This window comes from Pleurodeles waltl, unplaced genomic scaffold (genome assembly GCF_031143425.1).
Source record: "Pleurodeles waltl isolate 20211129_DDA unplaced genomic scaffold, aPleWal1.hap1.20221129 scaffold_125, whole genome shotgun sequence".
Classification (NCBI taxonomy): Eukaryota; Metazoa; Chordata; class Amphibia; order Caudata; family Salamandridae; genus Pleurodeles; species Pleurodeles waltl.
In genome coordinates, this window is record NW_027149831.1 from 653,296 (window position 1) to 667,456 (window position 14,161).

Below are 14,161 nucleotides of genomic sequence, written 5' to 3' on the forward strand. Positions count from 1 at the left end.
TGCCCATCTCCCTCAAACTAGCAGAGTTTATAGGGCCTGATGCTGGCCCTGAGAGACAACTTAAAAAGCAAATCTTTAGTTCTTCCTAAAGTAGACGAAGGTCTGTAAGATGCAGCTCCTTCCAGGGCCTTTTTGTAAAACAGAATGAGGGGTTTGTTGTAGTGCCTTACTGTAGGAAGTTGGCTCTGTATGTGCTATTTCAAAGTAAGGAATAGCATGCACAGAGTCCAAGGGTTCCCCTTAGAGGTAAAATAGTGGTAAAAATAGATAATACTAATGCTCTATTTTGTGGTAGTGTGGTCGAGCAGTAGGCTTATCCAAGGAGTAGTGTTAAGCATTTGTTGTACATACACATAGACAATAAATGAGGTACACACACTCAGAGACAAATCCAGCCAATAGGTTTTGTTATAGAAAAATATATTTTCTTAGTTTATTTTAAGAACCACAGGTTCAAATTTAACATGTAATATCTTGTTTGAAAGGTATTGCAGGTAAGTACATTAGGAACTTTGAATTATTTCAATTGCATGTATACTTTTCAAGTTATTCACAAATAGCTATTTTAAAAGTGGACACAGTGCAATTTTCACAGTTCCTGGGGGAGGTAAGTTTTTGTTAGTTTTACCAGGTAAGTACGACACTTACAGGGTTCAGTCCTTGGTCCAAGGTAGCCCACCGTTGGGGGTTCAGAGCAACCCCAAAGTTACCACACCAGCAGCTCAGGGCCGGTCAGGTGCAGAGTTCAAAGTGGTGCCCAAAACGCATAGGCTTCAATGGAGAGAAGGGGGTGCCCCGGTTCCAGTCTGCCAGCAGGTAAGTACCCGCGTCTTCGGAGGGCAGACCAGGGGGGTTTTGTAGGGCACCGGGGGGGACACAAGCCCACACAGAAATTTCACCCTCAGCGGCGCGGGGGCGGCCGGGTGCAGTGTTAGAACAAGCGTCGGGTTCGCAATGGAAGTCAATGAGAGATCAAGGGATCTCTTCAGCGCTGCAGGCAGGCAAGGGGGGGCTTCCTCGGGGAAACCTCCACTTGGGCAAGGGAGAGGGACTCCTGGGGGTCACTTCTGCAGTGAAAGTCCGGTCCTTCAGGTCCTGGGGGCTGCGGGTGCAGGGTCTTTTCCAGGCATCGGGACTTAGGTTTCAGAGAGTGGCGGTCAGGGGAAGCCTCGGGATTCCCTCTGCAGGCGGCGCTGTGGGGGATCAGGGGGGACAGGTTTTGGTACTCACAGTCGTAGAGTAGTCCGGGGGTCCTCCCTGAGGTGTTGGTCCTCCACCAGCCGAGTCGGGGTCGCCGGGTGCAGTGTTGCAAGTCTCACGCTTCTTGCGGGGAGATTGCAGGGTTCTTTAAAGCTGCTCCTTTGGATAAAGTTGCAGTCTTTTTGGAGCAGGTCCGCTGTCCTCGGGAGTTTCTTGTCGTCGTCGAAGCAGGGCAGTCCTCAGAGGATTCAGAGGTCGCTGGTCCCTTTGGAAGGCGTCGCTGGAGCAGAGTTCTTTGGAAGGCAGGAGACAGGCCGGTGAGTTTCTGGAGCCAAGGCAGTTGTTGTCTTCTGGTCTTCCTCTGCAGGGGTTTTCAGCTAGGCAGTCCTTCTTCTTGTTGTTGCAGGAATCTAATTTCTAGGTTCAGGGAGAGCCCTTAAATACTAAATTTAAGGGCGTGTTTAGGTCTGGGGGGTTAGTAGCCAATGGCTACTAGCCCTGAGGGTGGGTACACCCTCTTTGTGCCTCCTCCCAAGGGGAGGGGGTCACATCCCTAATCCTATTGGGGGAATCCTCCATCTGCAAGATGGAGGATTTCTAAAAGTTAGAGTCACCTCAGCTCAGGACACCTTAGGGGCTGTCCTGACTGGCCAGTGACTCCTCCTTGTTATTCTCATTATTTTCTCCGGCCTTGCCGCCAAAAGTGGGGGCCGGGGCCGGAGGGGGCGGGCAACTCCACTAGCTGGAGCGTCCTGCGGTGCTGTGACAAAGGGGTGAGCCTTTGAGGCTCACCGCCAGGTGTTACAGCTCCTGCCTGGGGGAGGTGTTAGCATCTCCACCCAGTGCAGGCTTTGTTACTGGCCTCAGAGTGACAAAGGCACTCTCCCCATGGGGCCAGCAACATGTCTCTAGTGTGGCAGGCTGCTGGAACCAGTCAGCCTACACAGATAGTCGGTTAAGTTTCAGGGGGCACCTCTAAGGTGCCCTCTGTGGTGTATTTTACAATAAAATGTACACTGGCATCAGTGTGCATTTATTGTGCTGAGAAGTTTGATACCAAACTTCCCAGTTTTCAGTGTAGCCATTATGGTGCTGTGGAGTTCGTGTAAAACAGACTCCCAGACCATATACTCTTATGGCTACCCTGCACTTACAATGTCTAAGGTTTTGCTTAGACACTGTAGGGGTACAGTGCTCATGCACTGGTACCCTCACCTATGGTATAGTGCACCCTGCCTTAGGGCTGTAAGGCCTGCTAGAGGGGTGTCTTATCTATACTGCATAGGCAGTGAGAGGCTGGCATGGCACCCTGAGGGGAGTGCCATGTCGACTTACTCATTTTGTTCTCACTAGCACACACAAGCTGGTAAGCAGTGTGTCTGTGCTGAGTGAGGGGTCTCTAGGGTGGCATAATACATGCTGTAGCCCTTAGAGACCTTCCCTGGCATCAGGGCCCTTGGTACCAGAGGTACCAGTTACAAGGGACTTATCTGGATGCCAGGGTGTGCCAATTGTGGAATCAAAAGTACATTTTAGGTGAAAGAACACTGGTGCTGGGGCCTGGTTAGCAGGGTCCCAGCACACTTCTCAGTCAAGTCAGCATCAGTATCAGGCAAAAAGTGGGGGGTAACTGCAACAGGGAGCCATTTCTTTACACTTACCTTTACATTATCTGCACAAATAAGGCAAACAAACATTGATTCATAGCATTTAATGTTCAAAAATAGCAGCCATCTAGTACTTATAGAGAATCCATCCAAACCAATAATTTACCTCACATATCCCCGCCACAGATGTGTGCCTATAAATCTTTTTTCCCCTTTTCTACCGTCACATGTTTTCTGACTTAATGTTGTCTGTTTAGGGCTCAAGCTGCTCGTTTGTGACTGGCTGAGCATTCGGCAGAGTGGGAGGAGGTGTGAGTTGTCCACAGGGGATGCAGCATTTCTACCTTTCAATATTTTTTATATTCAAGTTACCTCATTTCCTGTCCTTCAGTTCCCCTACGCCCCTACGACTGTGCACTCACTCTGCAGCGTTCAGCAGAAGTCAGATAATGGCCTGATAGTCAAAGGGCCACGGTTGTCAGCACCGGGATTAGAAGCTTAATTCCAGAAGCTCACCTGCGAGGTACAACCAGAGGAGGCGCATAGGTAGGTGCCTATGAGGTACATACAGAGAAGGTGCACAGGTAGGTACTTAGGAGGAATAGAAAAGGTGCAGAGGTAGGTGTGTATGAGATCGAAACAGAGGAGGTGCACAGGAGGTGTCTATGAGGTACAGAGTAGGTGCACATGTATGAGGCAGAAACAGAGCAGGTGCAGAGGTAGGCATGTATGAGTTACACACATAGGAGGTGTACAGATTGGTGCTTATGAAATACAAAGAGATGATGTGCACAGGTTGGTGTTTATGTGGTATAAACAGAGGAGGCGCACAGGTAGGTGCTTATGAGGTATAAAGAGAAGAGGTGCACAGGTAGGTGCTTATGAGGTAGAGAGGAGGTGCACAGGTAAGTGCTTATGAGGTATAAACAGAGGAGGCACACAGGTAGGTGCTTATGAGGTATAAACAGAGGAGGTGCACAGGTAGGTGCTTATGAGGTATAAAAAGAGGAGGTGCATAGGTAGGTGCTTATGAGGTATAAACAGAGGAGGCGCACAGGTAGCTGCTTATGAACATGCCTATGAGGTACAAACAGTGGAGGTGCACATATAGATACTTATGAGGTACAAACAGTGGAGGTGCACACATAGGTACTTATGAGGTACATACAGAGGAGGTACAGAGGCAGGTGCTTATAAGGTAGACATCAATGAGGTGCACAGGTAGGTGCTTATGAAATACAAAGAGAAGAGGTGCACAGGAAAGTGTTTACAAGGTACAGAGGAGGTGCACAGGTAGGTGCTTATGAGGTATAAAGAGAAGAGGTGCACAGGTAGGTGCTTAGGAGGTACACACAGAGGAGGTGCACAGGTAGGTGCTTATAAGGTACAAACCTTATGAGGTATAAACACAGGAGGTGCACAGGTAGGTGCGTGTTCCCCTCTGGGTCTGCTTCCATCTGTACTGGGCGGGGTACTGGTGTACAGTGTATCCTATTCCTGTTGCCTCACACGGGCGCTAGCTGCGTGGGTGTTACCACTTTGGCCCTCTAGTTGAGGGGAGCAGAGCCTCAGGAAACACAACCCCTGGAGGCAGCCTGCCTCGAGGTGGAGATCCAGGTGAGGGTTCAGGTATCAGACAATATGAAACCAAAAGCATCCTAGGAAACACTCTTGGGGCTTCCAAGAAAAGACTGAAGGGTTCATTTGCTATCGGCCCTCTCTCTCAAAATCAGATCCCTCTTTCAGTCACTCTGGGACTATATCTGCTTCTAGGTCCCCTTCCTATAATGCTGGTTCACGCTCCTTCTACAACACTTGTTGCAGACTTAGGGCCTGATTTAGAGTTTGTCAGGCAGGTTATTGCCGTGACCGATATCCCGTCCGCCTTCTTACACTTACCACAGGATATTATGCACTTTTAATAGGGCGGACGGGATATCAGTTACATTTGTGAAGGAGTATTCCCTGCCACCAATTTCTAAATCAGGCCCTATATCTGCTTCTAGCCAATCTTTCTATAACGCTGGTTAAAACTCCTTCTACAACTTGACGCAGGCTTAGGACCTGATTTGGAGTTTGTCGGACAGGTTATTGCTTCAAAACGTGACAGATCACGTCCGCCTTATTACAATTGTCACAGGATATAATGAACTTTCAATAGGGTGGACAGGATACCTGTCCCTTTGTGATGGAGTGCCCATCTGCCCAAATCAGGCTCTTGTTGTACATTGTGTTCAGAGTCTTTTCAGTGTTGGAAAGTCTCCATTTTATTAAAGGCACTGTATTATCTCAGCACTGCTGGGACTTGCAGGAATAAAGCCATTGCAGAAGTCAGGAAGACACATGGAGTTTTGTGGTGGAGGTGAACAATATAGCTATAGGCAAATCAATCTTGACCGTGCTCCCGATGGGAACAGTCCAGCCCAAACTGCCAGGCCAGGGCTTCCCTGGACTGGAAACAAGCATCCTGGGACCAGTTTCATGATATCACCCCTCATCAGTCAGGCTAGCTTGAATTCACTGGCAAAGTGAGCACAGGACCCACGTCTGGGATTACCCTTCCCACTTAGGGCAACAAAAACAAAAAGTACAGATGATGGATGGAATGCAGAACAAATCAAACATTCACCCCCAGTCACAGAGTTGGGTTTAATCCATCATGTGTTGCTCGTCATGCCATTCCAGGTTGGACCCAGTCATATGCAAATCTGCCTCAATCCTGCTCCACATGGGAACTGTCCAGCCCAAAATGGCAATTCTGGTTCTCCCTAAAACAGAAACAAGCATCCTGGGACTGGATTTGGGGTATCACCCATCATCAGCTAGGCTAGCTGGAGCCTTTCATCATAGCGAGCACAGGACTCACATCTGGGTATACCTTCCCACTTAGGGCAACAAAAGCAAAAAGAATAGATGATGGCTAAGTCTAGGTCTGGGGTGGCATGGTGGACAAAATAAACGATAGATTAAACCCAGATCTGTGACTGGGGGTTAATGTTTGATTTGTTCCGTACTCCGTCCATCGTCTTTTCTTTTTGCTTTTGTCGCCCTAAGTTGCCCTTCAAAAGACAGGAATTTGATTTCTTGTCTTCTGTTGGTCCTGCAGAGGCCTCAAACTCTTAAGGTCAAAATGCGTAAACCTATCTTTTGTAACAGAGGCGTTACTGTAAGATGAACGATGATGCAGATTTCATGAGGGAAGGTCTGAACCAATTAATAGACTTTGCTATTGGTTTCACCTACCGTCCCTTTTTTGCTACATCCAGATGGATCATAGACTTGAAATATATTTGATGTACCACCTTTTCTAAAAACAATGAATGTTTGGAAAGACAAGGAATGGTTGTATATGTAAGAATGTACAAATAACAAAAGCATTAGATGTTGCTTTGTCATTGGTTATTCATGTACATGTAATTCTTTTTATTTGTTTGTTGCTGTGTCAATTTTATGTGGTTTGCATTGTTATTTATTTGATAATAAAAAGACGTCATAACAAGTACATAAGTGATTGAACAGAGAGACTTGGGTTGTATCAATTATGTTGTTGAATAATTTGAGAAGATAAATTCATAGTAACGCAATTGAATTAAGCACGATTTGCAGTCAAGTCATTTGGATATTTTCCTCACACTTTCCACATTACCTGTTTGTGCTAAAACAAAGGAGCAGATCCTTCGGTGTGTGGCTACCATTTGCCCTTCAAAGGCGGCTTCCCTGTTGAAGCTTGCCTTTTGGGCGCTCACCTACTCTGGCCATCCTGTCTGGAGGCGTTACACCTCTTTCCTTGGCAGCTCCTTTGTTCCTCTTCCTAAGAAGGGGAGAAGGCTACCTCGAGGACAGCATCTTTTGTGCAACAATAACCGGCTACTTTTGTACAAGAGTCACATTATATTCTACTTGAGCAACAAGTCAGTTTCATACAATGATTTGTTTAATAAGTTGAAGTACCATATTTAGTAGTATCATTTGGAAGGTAGCACTGCTGAGTTGTTAGAGTGTAACTCCACACTCGCCAATGGGGCTACTAGCCTTTCCACAGTGAAAATGATGTGGAGTTTTTACTGTTTGGACACATAGGCCCTCATTACAACCCTGGCGGTCGGTGATAAAGCGGCGGTAATACCACTAACAGGCCGGCGGTCAAAAAATAGAATCACGAACATGGCGGAAACCGCCAACACAGACAGCCACTTTAACACTCCGACCGCCACGGCGGTAGCAACAAACACCGCGGCGGACACCGCCAACAGACAGGCGGAACACAAAGAACCGCCCACACTATTACAAGGCACCAATCCGCCAGTTTTTCCGGGGCGGTACCAACGCCATCAAAAGCACGGCTGAAACAGTCTTTGTAAGGGAAACCACTCACCTCTCGACACTCAACGAAGAACCAGGACGCCATGGAGCCCGAACTTCAGGTCCTGTCCATGTTGCTGTATCTCTTAATACACCACGAAGTGGAAAGAAGGCGGCAGCGGGGACGACCACAGTGAGTACTGCACCTAGCACACAGGGGAGGGGAGGAGGGAAAAGAAAGTCACACACACACGCAAAATGCAACACCCCCACCCCCAACACACACACACATATCCAATAACATCACTGATACACCCCGTCACCCCCTGGAAGAACGCAAGGACCAAACGAAATTAGTTTAACTAGTGTAATATTCGAACAATCAGATAGCCCAAGAGAACAGCAAATAAGCAGTATACACAAATAATTACAGCAAGTCCACAAGTCCGTACACTGTCCCATCAAATGTCCGTGGACCAGTGGTCCCAAAAAGCATGGGCAAAGCCCACACATGACACCTGCCTCAAAACGGAGAGAACACTGCAGGGGCATCAGGTCGATAAAAAAACAGGCACCTCAAGGGGAAGGGGAGTGGGGCACCTCAGCCGGATGATGGTACGACGCCACTGCTCTTCGAGGGGGCTCCATGCCCACTGCCTGCTCCTGGGGAGTGCAAAGCCACAGTCTCTCAAGTGGGTGGTTTGCCCACTGCTTGGTCTTGGGGAGTGCAAAGCAACAGTCTCTCAAGAGGGTGATTTGCCCACTGCTTGGTCCTGGGGAGTGCAAAGCCACAGTTACTCAAGTCTCTCAAGTGGGTGGTTTGCCCACTGCTTGGTCCTGAAGAGTGCAAAGCCACAGTCTCTCAAGTGGGTGGTTTGCCCACTGCTTGGCCCTGGGGAGTGCAAAGCCACAGTCTCTCAAGTCGTTGACATGTTCCACTGGTTCTGGAGGGGCCTTTGTGCCCAGAGTGCTTCATCCTGCCAAGGACTGTGTTAGTGGATGTTTTTCTCCACTGGTTCTGGAGGGGGCTTTGTGCCCAGAGTGCTTCATCCTGCCAAGGACTGTATTAGTGGATGCTTTTCTCCACTGGTTCTGGAGGGGGCTTTGTGCACAGTGATGATGCTCCTGGGGTGTGGCATGTTGACTTCGTCTCACCTGGGTGTCACAGCCACACGATGTACCCGGAACAGGTAGCATGATACTCCATGGAGGCAGACCTATACTCCATCTGTGGCGACTCAGGCTGCCAATTGCTGGTTTGTGTCAGTGCTGGAGGTGGTGTCTCAAGTGGCATGTCCAGGGTCCAGGGCATCACCTGCAGACTCTGACGGCTGCACACTGGGGATGGGGCTGACGTCCGACAGAGTGGCATCGGCTGTGCACGTGGCTTTGCTGATGGTGGTGCAGGTGGCGGTGGCTGCGGCGGAGATGCTGCCAGTGCTGGCTGTGGTGCAAATGACTGTTGGGGTGGATGGAGACACCATACCGTGTCCGGCAGCCTCGGATGGCTGATTCTTGGGGAGGATGCTGCAGACTGATGTTGTGGCAGCGGCGGTGCAGGTGGCGGTCGGAGCGGCGGTGGTGACTGGGGTGCATGTGGCTGCCATCCATGATTATTTGGTGGTCACCAGCCCCTCCCCAGGTGAAATCGTGCCCAGAGGTGATGTGACCTTTGGCTTGTGGCCCTTCCCCATCTTGACAGCCACTGCAGGGACCTTGGCACTGTCAACTCTGTTTTTGCAAGGCCTTGCTGGGTGGGTGGTGTGACTGTCCCCTGCTGGAAGCCAGTCCCTTTTTGATCTTTGCAGGTGGTGGAATAGGGTGGTCCTTCTTTTATGTCGGTGGCACACTGGCAGCTCTGACGGGTGCCCCCTTTGACCGTCCTGGCCCTAGGAAAAGGACAAGGGTGGAGGTGTAGGGAAGAGCTCCAGGTTAGCTAGGTAAATTTTTTTGGATACACTGGGACGGGAAGATGGAGGGGGTTTGGGGTGGAGGAAAAGGAAGAGGTAGTGGTTGTAGGAGGTGTACGTCTGCTGAGTTTGGGTGAAGGTGCATGGGTTGGAGGCTGTTGTGAGGTGGATGGCAGTTGAGTGGGTGTGTGCCTGCATTTGTGTACTTTGGGAGGAGGGCTCACAGACACACTGGGAGAGGACACAGGAGACGTGTGAATGGTAGTGGGGGTGGTGATTGCACATGAGCAGTGTGTAGTGATGGGTGTCCTGGTGATGGAGGTAGTGGCTGAGGATGTAGTGCATGCAGGTGTGAGTGGAGACGAGACTGGGAGGAAGGTGGAGGACGTGAGGAGGGGGACACAGTGGAGACAGTGGATGTTGGTGTGCCTGCATGGGTATGGTGCTTGTGTGAGTGCCTGTGGATGTGTGGTGCTTATGTTTTCCTGAGCCACTTTTGTGTGTTGATCTGTGTGCATGCTGGTCTGATGGTGTGCTTGGGATAGGCTGAGGTAGAGGGGATTGCGTCTGGGTAGTGGAAGTTGGAGGGGGGAGGCTGGACACAGGGACAATGGCTGCCATCAGTGCAGAGGCCAGAGCCTGAAATGCTCTTTGTTGGGCCGCCACGCCAGAATGAGTGCCCTCCGCGTATGCATTTGTTTGCTGCAAATGCCTCTCAACACCCTGGATGGCATTCAGAATGGTTGACTGCCCAACAGTGAGGGATCTCAGGAGGTCAATAGCCTCCACACTGAGGGCAGCAGGGCTGACTGGTGCAGGGCCTGAGGTGCCTGGGGCGAAGGAGATGTCCACCCTCCTGGGTGAGCGGGCATGGGAAACACGCTGAGGGGCTGCTGGGAGGACGGTGCTGGTAGTGGGATGGCGGCTGTACCTGTTGTTGGGGTGGGCACAGAGGTGCCTGCCACCGCAAGAGAGCTCCCATCAGAGGAGTCGCCGCTGTCACTGGTGTACCCTCCTGTCCCCGTCGTGGAGCTCCCCTCGCCCTCTGTCCCACTGGTGCCTTCACCCTCCGTGGATTCACCCTCCTAGGCTATGTGGGATGCAGCTCCCTCCATCTCCGGTGCCACTGCTCCTCCGCCAGATGATGCTAATGCACAAAAGGACAGGGTGACAAAACAAGAAGGGGGGGCAAGACAGAGGAGACACATGGTCAATGCCAGCAACATCTCTACCGTTGGCGGACACAACACACAGGGAGCAGCCCTATGCACTGGGCCATGCACTAGCAGTTACTAGGAAAATCACCTGCCCATGGGGGACTATGCCTAACACCATTTGCTGCACACCTGGAACCCACAGGAGCCTGACTAGCTGTAGATGCCCACTAACACTATTGGGGTTGGAGTGCCTCAGAGCCTGCCTAACAAGGGACCTACCCTACCAAGTTCGCCCTGGCCTAGGGGAACCCAAAGCCCACATACCCCACCCAGACACCTCGTAAATCGTGCAGAGTCAGTTGAATGAGACTGTACTCACCCCCTTTTGGCTGCTGTGAAGCCCTAAAGCGCCCATCCAACTCCTGATATGCCACCGCCAGGATCCGGAACATCAGGGGGGTCATGGTGCGACGGGCACCTATTCCACGTTGGGAGGCCATCTTCTTGCTCCAGCGGCGCAAGTCCTCCCATCTCTTGTGGCAGTGGGTGCTCCGTCTATGATAGACCCCCAGGGTCCGCACTTCCTTGGCGATGGCACGCCAAATACCCTTCTTCTGGTGAGCGCTGACCTAGAGGAAAGGTACAGGATGAAAGGAAATTACTCTCCCGTCCGGACCTTCATACTCATTGCCCATCAGTTCCCACCCATGCCCTGACGCACATACACTCACCATCCTCACATGCAGGCCTCAGCCCCCAACCACATGTATCTTCTATCCACACCACTCTATATATTCATGGCCCACGCATCATGTTCACAGTGTACTCACCTGTTTGTCTGGAGGACTGTAGAGTAGGGTGTACTGGGGGAGGACCCCATCCACCAGTCTGTCCAACTCCTCCGCGGTGAAGTCAGGGGCCCTTTCCCCAGACACATGGGCCATTGTTGCTTCCAGACTGAGGTCACAGCAGCACTTGCTGCGTAGGTCCTCTCCTGTTGAAGGTCAGGTATCAAGTGAGTGAACAGATAGAAAGTGGCAGTCACGTCCGCGGCAGTGCATACCGTCACTGCTGGAATACATCGTCATTGGCTCTTGGAACCCATAGGGCCCAATGATAACCAATGCTAAATTGCGCAGTGGTCTTCTGCCGCCTACTGCAACGCTGCACAATGACAGCGCAGTTACCTCATTTCCCCTTGTCCCTTCTTACAGGTCAGGCAGCCGCCATTTCAGGGGGGCAAATGGCATGGCACCTAACTGCGTCACAGCACATTTTGACAGACATACGGACAAAGCACGCCACATGCGGATTTACTCACATTACAGCAAAAACACTTGTGCAACCTATGTGGTCCATGACCCTCTGCTCACCATTTTCCTCCATAGGGCACATCCGCTGGGGCAGATGATGAGATGGCGTCATCCTCCGGTGTACAGACCCCTGGTGGACCTGTCGACAATGGAAGACAGACACATCATTATCACCTACAGACTTGATCGTGCAACAATCCAAGACCTGTGTGCCTAATTGGAGCCAGACCTGATGTTAGCTATCCGCCATCCCACAGGAATACCCCCTCTAGTGCAGGTCCTGTCAGTGCTCCATTTCCGGGCAAGTGGCTCCTTTCAAACTACAGTGGCCATGGCATCAGGGATGTCTCAGCCAATGTTTTCTAATTTGCTGATTAGAGTGTTGTCAGCCCTGCTGAAACACATGTGCAGCTACATCGTATTCCCCCAGGTGGAGGATTTGCCCAGAGTGAAAGCTGACTTCTATGCCCTGGGACATATCCCCAACATAATTGGTGCCATTGATGGTACACATGTGGCATTTGTCCCCCCCCGCAGAAATAAACAGGTGTACAGAAATTGAAAAAGCTACCATTCTATGAATGTCCAGATGGTGTGTTTGGCAGACCAGTGCATCTCTCATGTGAATGCCAAGTATCATGGCTCAGCGCATGTCGCTTACATTTTGAGGAATAGCAGCATCCCTTATGTGATGGGCCAACTCCAGGGGCCCCGGGTGTGGCTAATAGGTGAGCCCAAGGTCTCCACACAGTATGGATAGTTGTCTGGGTATGGGGTAGTCACTGAGGGTTAATGTATGTCTAATAGATTTCCCTCGACATTTGCAGGTGACTCTGGGTACCCCAGCCTCTCATGGCTACTGACCCCAGTGAGGAATGCCAGGACAAGGGCAGAGGAACACTACAATGAGGCACATGGGCGAACTAGGCATATTATTGAGCGGACTTTCGGCCTCCTGAAGGCCAGATTCCGGTGCCTCCATCTAACAGGTGGCTCCCTATACTACTTACCGAAGAAGGTGTGCCAGATAATCGTGCCATGCTGCATGTTGCACCAGGTGCCTTTTCTGCAGGAGGATGGGCCTGATGTTGGTTTTGTGGCAGCTGTGGAGCCTGTGGACAGTGAAGAAGAGGAGGCAGAAGAAGAAGATATTGACAACCGAAACAACATCATCATGCAGTACTTCCAGTGAGACACAGGTAAGAGACTGGCACTGCTCATCTCATATCTGACTACTGTAGGACATTGTATAAGTCAGCCTCTTAACCTCTGTGTATGGACACTGACAGTTCACTTTGGCTTTCCATTTCACAGATCTGGGTACCTCATTCTGCCTTCTGCTATATTTACTGCTGCCCAACAAATGTCATACATTGGTATGTGCAAATGAACATTTACATTGATACTTGGGGAGGAAGTTGTAATTATACATTTGTGAAAGTACAGACTGACTCCAGAATGGTTTGTGATTTAAGGGTGTTTATTTAGGGGCTAATGTGTATAGGGGTATGTGGAAGGGGCTGGGGTGATAGTGGAGGAAGGTCCACAGTAGGATCCAGTCTCTCGGTATCACAGGTGCATTGTCCAATGAGGCATAGGAAGTGGAGCAATGTCAGTTAAAGGTGGACAGGGTGACAGAGTGGGACAGAAGGGTGACACTCAGGAGAGTCTTATTTCCTGGCGGGGGTCTTGGCAATGTTCTCTGTCTTCTGCCTGGATCGCAGGGATCATTTGTGGGGTGGTTCTCCTTCTGCAGGGGGTGGGGTGCTGGTGGCCTGTTGTTCCTGTTGCGGGGCCTCCTGTCCACTAGCGCCTGCGGACGTGGAAGGCTGATCATCGTTTGGGCTGGTGTGAGTGGCCCAGTGGTATGCCATTGTCTCCCTCATGGTGTTGGCCATGTCTGCCAGCACCCCTGCAATGGTGACCAGGGTGGTGTTAATGGCCTTCAAATCCTCCCTGATCCCCAGGTACTGTCCCTCCTGCAACCGCTGGGTCTCCTGAAACTTTGCCAGTACCGTGCCCATGGTCTCCTGGGAATGGTGGTATGCTACCATGATGTTTGAGAGTGCCTGGGCCGGTCCTCCCCCTGTCGCACAGCAGCCCTCTCAGCTTCCGTTATCCTGTGCCTCTGTCCCCTGAACCGTGTGCCCACTGCCACTGACCCCAGGTCCCGGATTGTCTTGGGTTAGTGGGTTTGCCTGGGGTCCCTGTAGTGGTGGACACACTGCTGAGTGACGTGTCCTGGGGACAGTGGCATGGGCCTGCTGGGTGGGTGCTGTGGTGGTGTTCCCTGAGGGGGGAGATTCTGTGGTGGTTTGGGACTGTGGCAGGGGAACTGAGTCTCCAGAGGTCACTGATGGGCCGGGCTGGTCATCTTGATCCAGGCGTGCAGAGCTGCTGTCGTCACTGTGGGCCTCTTCTGTGGGGGGACTGGATATGGCTGGCACCTCCTGTCCGGTGATGTTGTGTAGGGGTCCGGTTGGGGTGTAAATGCATTGTTATTGTATCTGTGTGTGCCATCCTAGTAATGGGTGTGTTTCCCTCTTATTACTGTGCTTGCAATATCGCCTTGGCCCTTCTGTGAGTGGTGATTGTGTGCCCTGGGTGAGTCTCTCCTTTGGACATGCTTTGGTGATGGGTGTCCAGGCAGGTCTGTGATGAGTGTCCATGCA

The 14,161-nt window shown here is 51.0% G+C and overlaps 1 protein-coding gene across 2 annotated transcripts in view; it reads right to left on the minus strand.

Annotated features, from left to right (window-relative positions):
* Positions 1 to 14,161, minus strand: part of LOC138273934 (zinc finger protein 79-like) — a 47,094-nt gene that overhangs the window by 4,794 nt on the left and 28,139 nt on the right. The gene's annotated exons all lie outside the window — the stretch shown is intronic.